General features: G+C 46.2%; 1 protein-coding gene across 1 annotated transcript in view; it reads left to right on the top strand.

Annotated features, from left to right (window-relative positions):
- Window positions 1-2100: 2100 nt before the first annotated feature.
- ENO1 (enolase 1) overlaps window positions 2101-13703 on the top strand; it is a 31891-nt gene continuing 20288 nt past the window's right edge. Inside the window, exons 1-2 of the mRNA XM_053576795.1 lie at window positions 2101-2225; window positions 12177-12264. The gene's annotated coding sequence lies outside the window, so the exon portion shown is untranslated. The remainder of the gene's footprint in view (window positions 2226-12176; window positions 12265-13703) is intronic.

Raw genomic sequence — 13703 nt, 5'->3', positions numbered from 1 at the left:
GCCTCAGGACCAGCAAAACTTGAGAACACTGACATCCGAAGATATCAGTCACCGACTCCCTTTTACTGATAGTAGTGATTCACCTGGTAGGACCACGCTAGCTATGTCTATGAAAATGTTATATATTTGTAGCATTTAACCCAGCAATTCAAATTCTAGAAATCTGTCCTACAGAAACACTAGCGCTCGGGAAGTTTGTTGCGACGCCAGGCATAAGAGAAAACGCAGGAGCAATCTAACAAAATCACACTGACTGCTCACTGGGGGTTCCTGGAAGTACACACGGGGTGTAGTGGGGACAGGGAGGGACAGAGAGAGCAAACCATACAACATTATATCTGGCATTATTCCATTGCAGTTTTTTTGGGGGGGGGGCTGGGTTTGAACCCGCCACCTCCTGCATATGGGGCTGGCGCCGTACTCCTTTGAGCCACAGCCACCGCCCTCCATTGCAGTTTTTTTTTTAAGTATGTAGCTATATGAATGTTTATATGTTTCTTCGAACATATGTAGAGGAATAAAAATGAAAACGTTTCCTCTACCCTCTTAAGTTCTGCAGCTAGGGCCCTAGAAATTAAACATGCAAAAGACATAAACAAGAAAAAGTTTATTAGTGTGCAACGCAGATACAAGCAGAGTAACTCAGCGATGAGCAACTCAGAGGGGTGATTAGAACTTGGGGCTTGCGTGGCATCTTCAGTGGGGTGGGGAACCTGTGGCCCTCCAGATCCCCAGTGGCGCCCCTCAACTGAATCTAAATTTTACACAACAAATCCTTGGGAAGTTTCGAGTCAGTCAAGGGCTGCACTCAAGGATTCAGAAGGGCGAAGGTTCCCCACCTCTTACTACCTGTGGGAAGGCGAAGATGGAGGGGTAACCTATAATATCAGGGAGGAACTCGAGGAAGAGAAGGGTGAGTTAGTGAGGTTTGTTAGGTGGATTCCTTTCAGGGCTGCCTCTAGGCCTGTGAGAGTCTGGAGTTGTTTCCAGTGACAGGAGCGCCCTCCTTTTCCTGGTATGGGAAAGGCAAAGGCTTCACAAGTATAAACGTTCTGTCCTGCTCTCGGGTGTAGAGGAGGCATGATTTCACCTCTACCTTCTTAGGATTTCCAGCTGGGCCTGGGAATTAAGCTGATACATAACAGATGATGGGGGGGGGAGAAGCAAAGGAACTTTTTATCTGAGGAACCTGAGCCTCTTTAAATATCAGGCTCAAAAGGGCATTAATGAAACAGCAGTCACAACGCACGCCATGGCTCACTGCTGTAATCCTAGAACTCTGGAAGGCCTAGGCGGGAGGATCCCTTCTTTTTTTTTTTTTTTTTTTGCAGTTTTTGAGGGGCTGGGTTTGAACCTGCCACCTCCGGCATATGGGGCCGGCGCCCTACCCCTTTGAGCCACAGGCACCTCCTGGGAGGATCCCTTCAGCTTAGGAATTTGAAACCAGCCTGAGCAAGAGCAAGACCCCCATCTCTACTAGATATAGAAAAGAAGAAAAATTAGCCAGGCGTGGTGGCGGGCGCCCATAGTCCCAGCTACTAGGGAAGGCTGAGGCAGGAGGATGGCTTGAGCAAGGGAGTCTGACATTACTGTGAACTAGGCTGACGCCAGGGCACTTTAGCCTGGGGCATCAGAGTAAGGCATTGTTTCCAAAAAAGTAAAAAAGAAGAATATAGTCTCAAATGCCTTCAGCTCAAAATAATCCTTCAACAGTGGCATATTCTGAACCCCTTCAATACATAACTTTGTGTTATGGTTATATATGCTTCTGTCTGCTCAGCCAGCCCGGGTGTCTTTACAGACAGGGACGGTGTCTAATCCCCAGCCCTGAGCTGGTGGGGGAAGGGTGTTTAATAACTTGCTGCACTAGGAGTTCTTCTGATCATGTGTAAAGAACATGTGTAAAGCAAATGAGAAGGGGGTGCTCTCTCCCCCACCTCTAAGTCCAAAAACACCTGTAAACTCTACTGAATCTGCATGCCAGTGCTTTGGACTCTGTCCTCAGTCCAGAGGCTTTTGAGCTCTGCTTTTAGTCCAGAACTTGGGCTTTATCTGTATCCAGTGGCTCTAGCCACTTCATCCAGTTTTAGCAAGAATCCTGCTGTGTCTCTGTAGCAGAAATCCCCCACCCCGGCATCTGATCAGACTGGATATCTCATCAAATTCCTCATCTTCTACCTTCAACATCTGAACACCCAGCCTGCATTTAGCAGGAATCCTGTTGAGTAAGTTTGGCCAGAATCCCCCTGGCCTTAAAGTTTCCTCTTAGTAATTTTCCGTCTGCTGACCCCACCTTGTTCCTTGGCCATAACTCTCCATTTGTCCTTGTGCTCAGAGTTAAGTCTCTCCCTACTGCAAAGCCCTGTCATAGTCGCTCACTTTGAATGAAGATTTTCTCTGTCATAGGCAAGGGTGCTATGGGGCCCAGTCACAACTCGCTGCAGCCTTAAACTTCAGGACTCAAGTGATTTTCCTGCCTCAGCCTCCCAAGTAGACTCTAGGGGGCACCACCAAGCCCAGCTAATTTTTCTAGACACTAGGTCTTGCTCTGTTGCCCAGTGAACTCCTGGGCTCAAGCAATCCTCCCACCATAGCCTCCCAAAATGCCAGGATTTTTTTTTTTTTTTAAGACAGAGTTTCACTATGTAACCCTTGGTAGAGTGCTATGGCATCATAGCTCACAGCAACCTCAGACTCTCAGCCTCCTGAGTAGCTGGGACTACAGGCGCCCGCCACAATACCCGGCTATTTTTTAGAGACAAAAATGGCTGACTCTGGCTCAGGCTGTTCTTGAACCTGTGAGCTCAGGCAATAAATATACCCACCTCCAAAAGTGCCAGGATTACAAATGTGAGCCGCTTTGCCCAGATCTGAATCATTTTTTTCTTTTTCTTTTTTTTTTTTTTTTTTTTTTTTTGGCCGGGGCTAGGTTTGAACCTACCACCTCTGGCATATGGGACCGGCGCCCTACTCCTTGAGCCACAGGCGCCGCCCCTGAATCATTTTTTTTCTTTAACACCCTTTCCAAAAGGTAAAACTACTGAGATTACTGATAAAAATTTTTATCTTCCCTTTTTATTATCTTCTGCCACATCTATCATAGACTCTGGCCCATGGCATTGCTCCAAATGAACTTGGCAGTAGATAATGCTGCCTGCTAAGGAGTGGGGCCCCTTCCTTGCCTCTCTCCACAAGATGCCAAGATAGACTCCTGACTCTTTTTCTGGGGGGTAAAATGCCAGAATCCCAGAGGCTACTGGTGAAGGAGACAGCCATGTTCCTTTGGTTTTGACATAGTGCCTTACAGGTACACTGTAAAGAAAAATAAAAATTTCTTTCTTTTTTTTTTTTTTGGTTTTTGGCCAGGGCTGGGTTTGAACCCACCACCTCCAGCATATGGGACCGGCACCCTACTCCTTGAGCCACAGGTGCCACCCGAAAAATAAAAATCTCAAGGGAGATAACAGGGAGGGAAAGGAAAGACAATTATTCTTTTTGGTGGGTCCATCTGGTTTTATGCCAATAGAGGGAAAGTGGGTTCCCAGGGCCTCTTGATCTCCAAGCACCTTTAATTCAAAATATTCTTGACACCAAGAAGTCATATTTTAGGGTGAAATTTCTTGAGCTCCTTCGCTGACACTGCCTAGAAAGGAACTTCACACACACAAAAAAAAAAAACAATTGGGAGCCAGGACAATCCCCGAGGGAGAGCCCCTCACTTCCTGTTTCTGGGATGTCTCCTGAGAAGCTGGGAGGAAAGGAGAAAAATGAATGAGTTCTTTCTTCAAGTGCTGAGAGCTTTGCAGTTCACCTTGGAAACTAGAGTTCCCAAGTTCAAAGGAGAAAGCTAAGATGATCTTAGGTCAGAAACCACAGGGGCTGTGATATTGTGAAATATATTTTATCTCTACCCCCAGTTCCTGGCATATAACTCCTAAAATGTTTGTAATCTTCAAAGTAATGTGTCTTTTTGTATGCTAATGAACAGACTAGTGGCTGGCAGCCTTTATGTATCTTAAGGATGGGGACCGTCACCCTAAACTATCAAGGCAGGATTACAGGGGTAGGACTTACTTCAGACATGCCTTGGACCTCTAATAATGTGTCCGTGGGGTTCCTTCTTAGATTAAGAAGCTGTGCTTTGCAGTAAAGGGGATATAGTACAGTAACTCTTCTGATGAATGAGAAAGAATTAAATTCCTAGTATATGAAGCACTGCCAAGATGGGGCACAGTAGCTCACGCCTACAATCTCAGCACTTTGGGAGGATGAGGCAGGAGGATGGTCAAGACCAGCCTGGGCAACAAAGTGATACCCCTTCTCTACAAAAAGAAAAAAAATTAGCTGGGCATGGTAGCAAGTACTTATGGTCCCACTACCCGAAAAGCTGGACCAGGAGGATTGCTTGAACCCAGCAGTCTGAGGTTGCTTTCAGCTGTTCTCACCCCACTGCACTCCAGCCTGGGCGACAGAGCAAGAACTTGTCTCAAAAACAAGCACTGCCAAGATGTAAGTTCTGTTTTTTTTTTTCTTTTTCTAGAGACAGAGTCTCACTTTGTTGCCCTCGGTAGAGTGCCATAGTGTCACAGTTCACAGCAACCTCCAGCTCTTGAGCGTAGGCAATTCTCTTGCCTCAGCCTCCCGAGTAGCTGGGACTATAGGTGCCCGCCACAACGACCCACTATTTTTTTGTTGCAGTTTGGCCAGGGCCCGAACCCTCCCCTCCACCCTGGGTATATGGGGCTGGCGCCCTACTCACTGAACCACAGGCGCCTCCCATCCAAGATGTAAGTTCTTACATAGGGAGTTAGGATCCACGGGCCTGGCTGTAGGAGGAGGAGCTGTCCAGACGGAGGCCAAGGCCACCACGAGTATGGCACCCAGAGTCAGCATCCTGGCAGTGGGCCCGGGATGATCTGCCAGGAGTCTGTGCATAAGCCCCAGATAAAGAGGCCTGGGACTGTGTCCAAACTGGGCAGACTAATTGGAAGGTAACAGAAGAATCTTTGTCTTTGCTGAGCTGCTTTGTTGTTAATAGAATGAGAGGTGGCAGCCTGGGATTCTGATTCTCAGACTAGCTTTTGGTTGTTATTTTTTTAATCCTGAGGTTTTACAAATGCTCTTAAAGATAGTCTAAAATCTCAAAAGAATTGAAAATAAATTAATTTAAATCACTTTAAATATCTTAATGTATATATGTAAGTGTGTACATACATGTGTGCGTACACACAAAATCCTTCCAGAGCAACTGCAGCCCTCAGATAGCAGAATCCCCCCACCACAGGCCTCTCCCAGTGGTGGGAACAGCACATCCCTTTGGAAATGGTTTGTTCTATTTTTCTCTTAAACTGCACTGCTCTCAGCCTCCCTGGGAACCTCTCTCTGTGGCCTTGGCCTCATCTCTGGAGCCATAGAGCCCAGGTCTAGTCCTTTTAATGCATGATAATTCTTCTTCTTCTTTTTTTTTTTTTTGAGACAGAATCTCACTTTATCGCCCTTTGTAGAGTGCCATAGCATCACAGCTCACAGCAACCTCCAACTCCCGGGCTTAAGCGATTCTCTTGCCTCAGCCTCCCAAGTAGCTGGGACTACAGGCACCGCCAGAACGCCCGACTATTTTTTTGTTGCAGTTTGGCCAGTGCAGGGTGGGGTTCAAACTCGCCATCCTTTGTATATGGGCCGGCACCCTACCCACTGAGCCACAGGCGCCACCCTCATGATAATTCTTCAATAAATTGAGTTCAGCTCTCAAGTCCCTCTCTTGAGTCTGCTCTCCTTCCAACAGGGGTTGGGACGGTGTGGTCCTGTGTCCCCCACATCCTGCCTCCCCTAGAGGGGTCCTGGGTACCCTTTTCCCTTTTGGGGATGAGGATTTGCTCTGCCACCCAGATTACAGTACAGTGGTATTATTATAGCTCACTACAACCTCAAACTCCTGGGCTCAAGTGCTCCTCCTATCTCGACCTCCCAAAGTGCATTACAGGAGTGAGCCACTGCGCCTGACTCTACGTGGGCTTGAACTGTCAGAGCACAACCTGCATGCTGGAACTATTTTATTAATGCCTGGTTATTTTATCAGTTGTTATACCCTGAGCCAAGATTAGGGTGAGGCAAGTGAGGCATTAGCCTGGAGCACAAAATTCAAGGAGACCCCAAAAACCTCAGTAACTGAGAGAAATCATATTTTAATATAACTTTTTTTATGTTTAGACAGAGTCTTGCTCTGTCACCCCAGGCTAGAGTGCAATGGCATTGTTATTACTCACAGAAACCATAAACTCTTAAGCTCAAGCAATCTTCCTGCCTCAGCCTCCTAAGCAGATGGGACTACAAGCACCTACCACTGTGCCTGACTAATTTTTCTATTTTTAGTAGAGAGGGGGCCTTAGTCTTACTCAGGCAAACAATCCACCCACCTCGGCCTACCAGAGTGCTAGGATCACAGGAGTGAGCCACCTCACCTAGCCTTAATGCAATATTTTAACATGTCAAAATGAACACCAAAAAATCCCCAATGAAGAAACTATCAACATCTTATTTTATCTATTTTTTTGAGACAGAGTCTCGCTCTGTCACCTGGACCAGAGTGCAGTGGCACAGTCATAGCTCACTACAATCTTAGGTGATCCTCTGGCCTCGGCCTCCCCAGTAGCTAGGACTATAGGTGCATGCCACCAAGCCAAGCCAATTTTTTAAAAATATTTTGTTAAATTAAAATGGCATCTTGCTATGTTTCACAGGATAGTCTTTTACTCCTGTCCTCAAGTGATCCTTCTGCCTCAGCCTTCCAAAGTACTGGAATTATAGGCATGAGCCACAATGCCCAGAGGAGTATACCAATATTTTATTTTTCTAAGACAGAGTCTCAGGCTCAGAGCCTGTAGCTCAAGCGGCTAAGGCGCCGGCCACATACATCAGAGCTGGTGGGTTCAAATCCAGCCTGGGCCCTGCCAAACAACAATGACAACTACAACCAAAAAATAGCTGGGTGTTGTGGTGGGCGCCTGTGGTCCCAGCTACTTGGGAGGCTAAGGCAAGAGAATCACTTAAGCCCAGGAGTTGGAAGTTGCTATGAGCTGTGATGCCGTAGCACTCTACCCAGGGCAACAGCTTGAGGCTCTGTCTCAAAAAAAAAAAAGGACAGAGTCTCAATTTTTGCCTTGGTTCAGTACCCTATGGTCATAGCTCACAGAGACCTCTAACTCCTGGGCTCAAGTGATTCTCTTGTCCCAGCCTCCGGAGAGGTTGGGACTTCAGGCATCTGTCACAACACCCAGCTATTTTTAGAGACAGAGTCTCGCTCTTGCTCAGGCTGGTCTCAGACTCCTGAGCTCAAGCAATCCACTTGCCTTGACCTCCCAGAGTGCTAGGATTATAGGCATGAGCATATATCAACATTTTAAATAAGACTACCCATTATACTGGAGCCCAAGGCAGGAGGAAAAAGGTGTGTCTTCAAATACAGTCATTCATTGTTTAATGATGGGGATACGTTCTGAGAAATACGTTGTTAGACAGTTTCATCACTGTGGGAATATCATAGGGTGTATTACACATATGTAAATGGTATATATATTTTTATTCATGTATTTTTTCATATGGAAAAACAAATGTCCCAGCACCATTACTCAATAGCAACCATTTCCACTCCTTAACAGTGCAATGTCAATTTCACGTGCCATGTGTCAGCTTTCTACACATGCTCCATTGTATTCTCACAGGACCCCCGTCGGTCTGCCATTGACTGAAACGTCTCCTTACGTGGCACATGACTATATATAACGTATTTTTTATAGTTGGTTTTCTCCACAACACTAAAGTGATTGAAAAAGTATTCAAAAATTGAAAAGGAAGTGTATTAAAATTCACATTAAACAAAAGTTGAAATACTTTTATTTATACCAAAAACATTTTATTATAATTTTACTTCCCTGGCTCTCATGGAAGCAAAATCATCAGTATTGTCTGTTCAAAATTTACTGCAACATACTCAATATTATGCTGGCCAATCACACACGCCTGCTTACCTCGAAGCTCCCAAGGAGGGCCACTGTATACATGCGTTCAGAGTATGTACCACTCCAGGACGCCACCTCAAAAGCATGATGTTCCCATCATGGGCACCTCTATTATTTTTAATTTTTTGTATTTTTATTGTAATTATTTTGATTCCCAAAATGGAAACAAAATGTCTTGAGGAACAGAGGTCTTGTTCCAATCCCCACACAAGTGGCCCCTCGCTCAAGGGCAGCTGCTCCCAAGTTTGTTCCCACCTGCTGCCCTCTCGCTTTAGCACTTGGTGCTTACATTTCTGTGCCTGATGCGACGTGCACAGCTTTCTATGCAGAACCTCAGATTCTCTTTGGCAGTAGGTGGGGTATAAAGAAACCTGTGTTTTGCTCATATCCAGTCCATCCACAAAAACCATCAGCTTTGCTTGCAAATATATATGGAATCTAATCACTTCTCAGGTGTCTACTGCTACCAGAGACCTTTGAAGTCACCATGGCCTCTCCCCTGCACAAAGCAAGCGTCTCCACTTTGGGCCTCCCCACAAGGCCCCACGTTAGACTCTCTTTACTGCCCAATGAACCAGACCTCCTCGTAACCAGGCCCTTGGGTAGCCTCTCCCACAGTGACCCTGGGCTTGACCATGGGACCTGCTTCAGCTAATGGGACATCAGGAAGCAGAATCTGTCCATCAGCACCTGCACACTGGGCCATCCTCTTGGGCCACTCATTTTTGGCTTCCAGCTGCCATTAAGAAGCAGGCCTAGATAGACCACAGGTAGGCAAACTTATTATTATTTTTTTTTTTTTTGGAGACAGAGTTTTACTTTGTCACCCTTGGTAGAGTGCCGTGGTGTCATAGCTCACAGCAGCCTCAAACTCTTGGGCTCAAGCAATTCTCTTGCCTCAGCCTCCCAAGTAGCTGGGACTACAGGCACCCACCACAACACCCAGATATTTTTAGAGACAGGGTCTCATTCCGGCTCAGGCTAGTCTCGCACCTGTGAGCTCAAGCTATCCACCCACCTCAGTCTCCCAAGTGTTAGTATTACTGGCGTGAGCCACTGCACCCGGCCTGGCAAACTTCTTCATGAAAGTTTGGATAGTAAATATGTTAAATAATAGTAAAAGTATTAAAGGCTCTGTGGATCATGGTTTCTGTTGCAACTACTGAACTTTGCCATTGTAGCTTGAAAGCAGCTATAGACATTATGTAAGAAAATGGGCATGGGTGTGTTCCAATAAAACTTTATAAGAGCAGATTTGACCACAGGCCGTATTTTGTCAACTCCTGGACCAGATTACTGAATGATGAGAAGCCCACCACATGAAAAGTCTGCAGGATGGGAGGTGACAGTGGGTTCAATACTTCCCCTCCCCTCTGCCCCCTAAAAACTTCATGTCTGTACAGAACCTGGGAATGTGACTGTCTTAGTCTCTCAGAGCTGCTGAAACAAAATACCTTAAGCTGGGTAATTTGTAAATAATAGAAATTTATTTCTCAGAGTTCTGGAGGCAGGGAAGGCCAGGATCAATGTGGCAGCAGATTCAGTGTCTAATGAGGGCCTGATCTCTGCTCCATAGATGGCACCTTGTCACTGTGTCCTCATATGGCATAAGGGCCAGGCAGCTCCCCTCAACTGCTTTCAGAAGGACATTAATCCCATCAGTGAGGGTGGAACTTAATCACTTTCTAAAGACTCCACTTCTTATACTACAGCATTGATGATTAGGCTTCTTTTTTCTTCCTTTTTTTTTTTTAATTTATGAGACAGAGTCTCACACCATCACCCTGGGTAGTGTGCTATGGTTTCAGAGCTCACAGCAACCTGAAACTCTTGGGCTCAAGAGATCCTCTTACCTCAGCCTTCTGAGTAGCTGGGACTACAGGCACCTGCCACAACGCCCAGTTATTTTTTTTTTTTCTATTTTTGGTAGAGACAGGGTCTCACTCCTGCTCAGGTTGGTCTCAAACTCCTGAGCTCAGCAATCCACCCACCTCAGCATCCCAGAATGCTAGGATTACAGGCGTGAGCCATTGGGCCATGGTGATTAAGTTTCAACATAGGAATTTGAGGGGGACACATTTAGATCACAGCTCAGCCCTAGCCAACCCACAGGGCCAGGAGCAAAGACCATGACTGTTATTTTAAGCCACCAAGTCTTGGGATGGCTTGTTATGCAGCACTAGGCAACTGACATATGCTTTCTAGTCTTTCCTCAAGTGCATCACTGTTCCCTTCCAGTTCCTGAGACACATCAGCTTCCTTCTGGTTGGAATCAGTGACTCATCCTCAGGTTCAGCCTAAATGTCGCCTCTGACATAGGATTTGTGTAGTGTATACTCGTGTACTTTTTTCTTTGAGACAGAGTCTCACTCTGTCCCCTGGGTGGAGTGCCATGGCATCATCATAGCTCACAATAACCTCAAACTCTTGGGCTTGAGGAACCCTCTTAGCCTTCCGAGCAGCTGGGACTACAGGTACCTGCCACAATATCCAGGTAGTTTTTCTATTTTCAGATTTTATTTTATTTATTTTTTTGTGTGTGTGTGTGGTTTTTGGCTGGGGCTGGGTTTGAACCCGCCACCTCCGGCATGTGGGACCGGTGCCCTTCCCCTTTGAGCCACAGGTGCCGCCCTTTATAGATTTTATTTTATTTATTTATTATTTTTCTATTTTTAGTAGAGACAGGGTCTTGCTCTTGCTCAAGGTGGCTTTTTTTTTTTTTTTTTTTTTGGTAGAGACAAAGTCTCATTTTATCACCCTCGGTAGAGCGCTGTGGCGTCACATAGCTCACAGCAACCTCCAACTCCTGGGCTTAGGCGATTCTCTTGCCTCAGCCTCCCGAGTAGCTGGGACCACAGATGCCCGCCACAAACGCCCAGCTATTTTTTTGTTGCAATTTGGCCGGGGCCGGGTTTGAACCTGCCAGCCTCGGTACATGGAGCCGGCACCCTACCCATTGAGCCACAAGCGCCACACTCAGCTATTTTTTTTGTTGCAGTTTGGCTGGGCCGAGTTCGAACAAGCTACCCCCAGTGCCCTACCCAGTGAGCCATAGGTGCCGCCCCTCAGGCTGGTCTTGAACTCCTAAACTCAAGCAATCCACCTGCCTCAGTCTCCCAGAGTGCTAGGATTATGAACATTAGCCACCATACCTGGCCTACTTATAAATCTAAATCACTTTTCCTAACATGGACTTTTTTTTAAAATCCAATCCCAGGACAGTTTATTACTATGGATTTCTGTAGGGGCTGTGGCATGGGGGCACTCTAGAGCTGCTTCAAAGGGGGCACGTTATCGGTCTGGTAACTCAGTTGGCCTGTCTAGTGCAAATTCCAAGTCAGCCATTCACTTGTGCCTTGCAAAGTGGAGGTGATCACATGGAAGGCATTCATGGACTTAAATGAGTCACACGTGTAAGCAATTGCACACAGGGCGGGCAATAAGGCCTCAGCAACATTATCAATCTGTGATAGGTTGATTTGAATTTTCGCAGTATCTTGCAGTCCACATGAAGCCTTGTGAAACCCTGCCCTCAGTGAATTACCAGGGGCCACACCCTTCTGAAGCACTTGGCTCTTGATTTTCCTTCTGGAACTCACATAGTATCATCCCACCCCTCTTCTCCCCCAGGGACCTGCTTGCCTGTCTCAATGCTGCGCCCTGGGCTGACAAGCAGGAGCCCTCAGTTGGCTGCAACATCAGAGTTTCCTGGCCCCCAGGTTTGCAGCTACCCTCAAGTGACAACCTTAAGAACTCAGAAAAAGAGAAAGGAGACAGAAGTGAAAGGAAAATTTGGTCTGATAACCTACTGGTGCTGTGATTTAGAGATTTTAGTGCCTACCAGGGTCCCTTCCAGCTTTAAGCAATGATTCCCCAGACAGATGGTAAGAGTGTCTTGGAACTGTTGCTGCTCCAGGCTAGTATTATAATACCCACTCAAAGATAAAGGAGCTGAGAGAAACCAAGCAGGGATCTCTTGATGCTGACACCTGTTCCTACTGGTCAAAAGCCCCCCTGAGTCCTCAACTCCTCCAGCTGGGTGCTTGCTGCCCAGCGGTGCTTGCTCCTTGCTTCGCTAGCCCAGGCTTCTTACCCCCTACCACGGCTCTCCCTCCCACCTCCCAAACTTAAGCCTTGCCCAATCCCTACCTCCCACAGGTGACTGTGAAATCAGCTTTGAAGAAGGCAGAGGAGGAGGCTGCTGACAGTGGGGATCCCTAAGAGTCGCCATCAAAGTTGTATAAAGGTAGAACAGTTGACTGCAACTTACATAGAGGGAATGTGGGTTTCAGAGGAGAGCTTGGAAAGGGTGGGGTTGTAAATTGAGAATCAAAGAGGATTTAATTTCTAGAAAAATTGCGAAGAAAGAGTTGCATTTGATTTTTTTTCCCCAAAAACTGTCTCAGGACTCAGAGGTACTGCAGATAAAAAGCACACAGAAGTTCAAATACTTGGGAAAGTTGAAGATGCATATATGCCAAGACCTTGCAATTCTCCATCCTTGTATGTCTTGCTCCTGTACTCAGGAGACATGTACAGCTAAGCCCACAGCAGCACTGCTGTGTTCATAAGGAGGGAGGGGAAAGCAAGAAACCACACAAATGTGTATCATCAGAATGTGTGATCGTCACACGGTGGAATACCACACAGTTCTGAAAATGAACCATCTAATAGCTAGAGAAATGATCTCACAAACATCAAACTGAGCTAAAAAAAATTGTAGCAAAAGGCTACCAATGGCATGACATCATTTTTATAAAGTTAAAAAAAAAACATTTTAAAAAGGGAATAAACATAAAATTTAAGAGAAGAACGAACACACACGAGACCTTAATGCTATTGCTGATGTTCCATTTGTCAAGTTGTATGTGGGTACAGACATTTGTGTATACTTGATGTAGTCTCTGGTGTCTGTGAAATATTTGATGTTAAACAAACACAAAACCGCATGATCTATTAGGAGAAGGTAACATCCACCTAGTTCCCCCAGGGCCTTCTAGGGAGGTAAGATATCTGGTGAGTGCAGAGGCCCTCTGGGGATCTAAGTGGATGGCACCTTATCTCTCTAGGGCCTCTATCCTGGAGTTTCCTATCTGACTAGAGACCTGAAGTTTCCTATCTGACTAGAGACCTGAAGTTTCCTATCCAACTGGAGACCTGAAACCTTTTTTTAAACCAACTGGTGGTATTCACCACCAGGTAGAATCAGTAATCCAGGTTGATGCAAATTCACTTTCACTCAGCCCTAGTCACCTGTAAGTGCTACCTGCAGTGCTGCAAGGTGTGGTATTCTGACAGCCCTGGACACTTCTTTCCCATCCCTGCCCACCACCAAGGCAAGTGCTTCTCATATGTCAGTGCAATGAAGTTGCTCAACAAGCTCTCTGCAAGTGAGAAATAATAACCAAAGTTTGTGAAAGGAAAACAAATGCCCTTGTGCTGCTGCAAGCAAATGTGAACCCCCAGTCTGCTGACAAAGCCTCGGGAGCTATGGAGACAGGGAGCCTGTGGATTTGGCAGCCTGTGGATTTTGGAAAAGATTTGAAGGCATCTCTACTAATCATTAACATTTGAGGTACAATGTGAGGTTGAGGTGCAGGCTTGGAACACGGGTGCTACTGCCTCCAACAATCTTGTAACAGCAGCAGCCTGGGATCATATTCTGCCTTTGATTTCCTGCTTGAT

The sequence above is a fragment of the Nycticebus coucang genome, chromosome 22, assembly GCF_027406575.1.
Source record: "Nycticebus coucang isolate mNycCou1 chromosome 22, mNycCou1.pri, whole genome shotgun sequence".
NCBI classification, from domain to species: Eukaryota; Metazoa; Chordata; class Mammalia; order Primates; family Lorisidae; genus Nycticebus; species Nycticebus coucang.
This window is presented reverse-complemented; position numbering and strand designations above follow the sequence as displayed.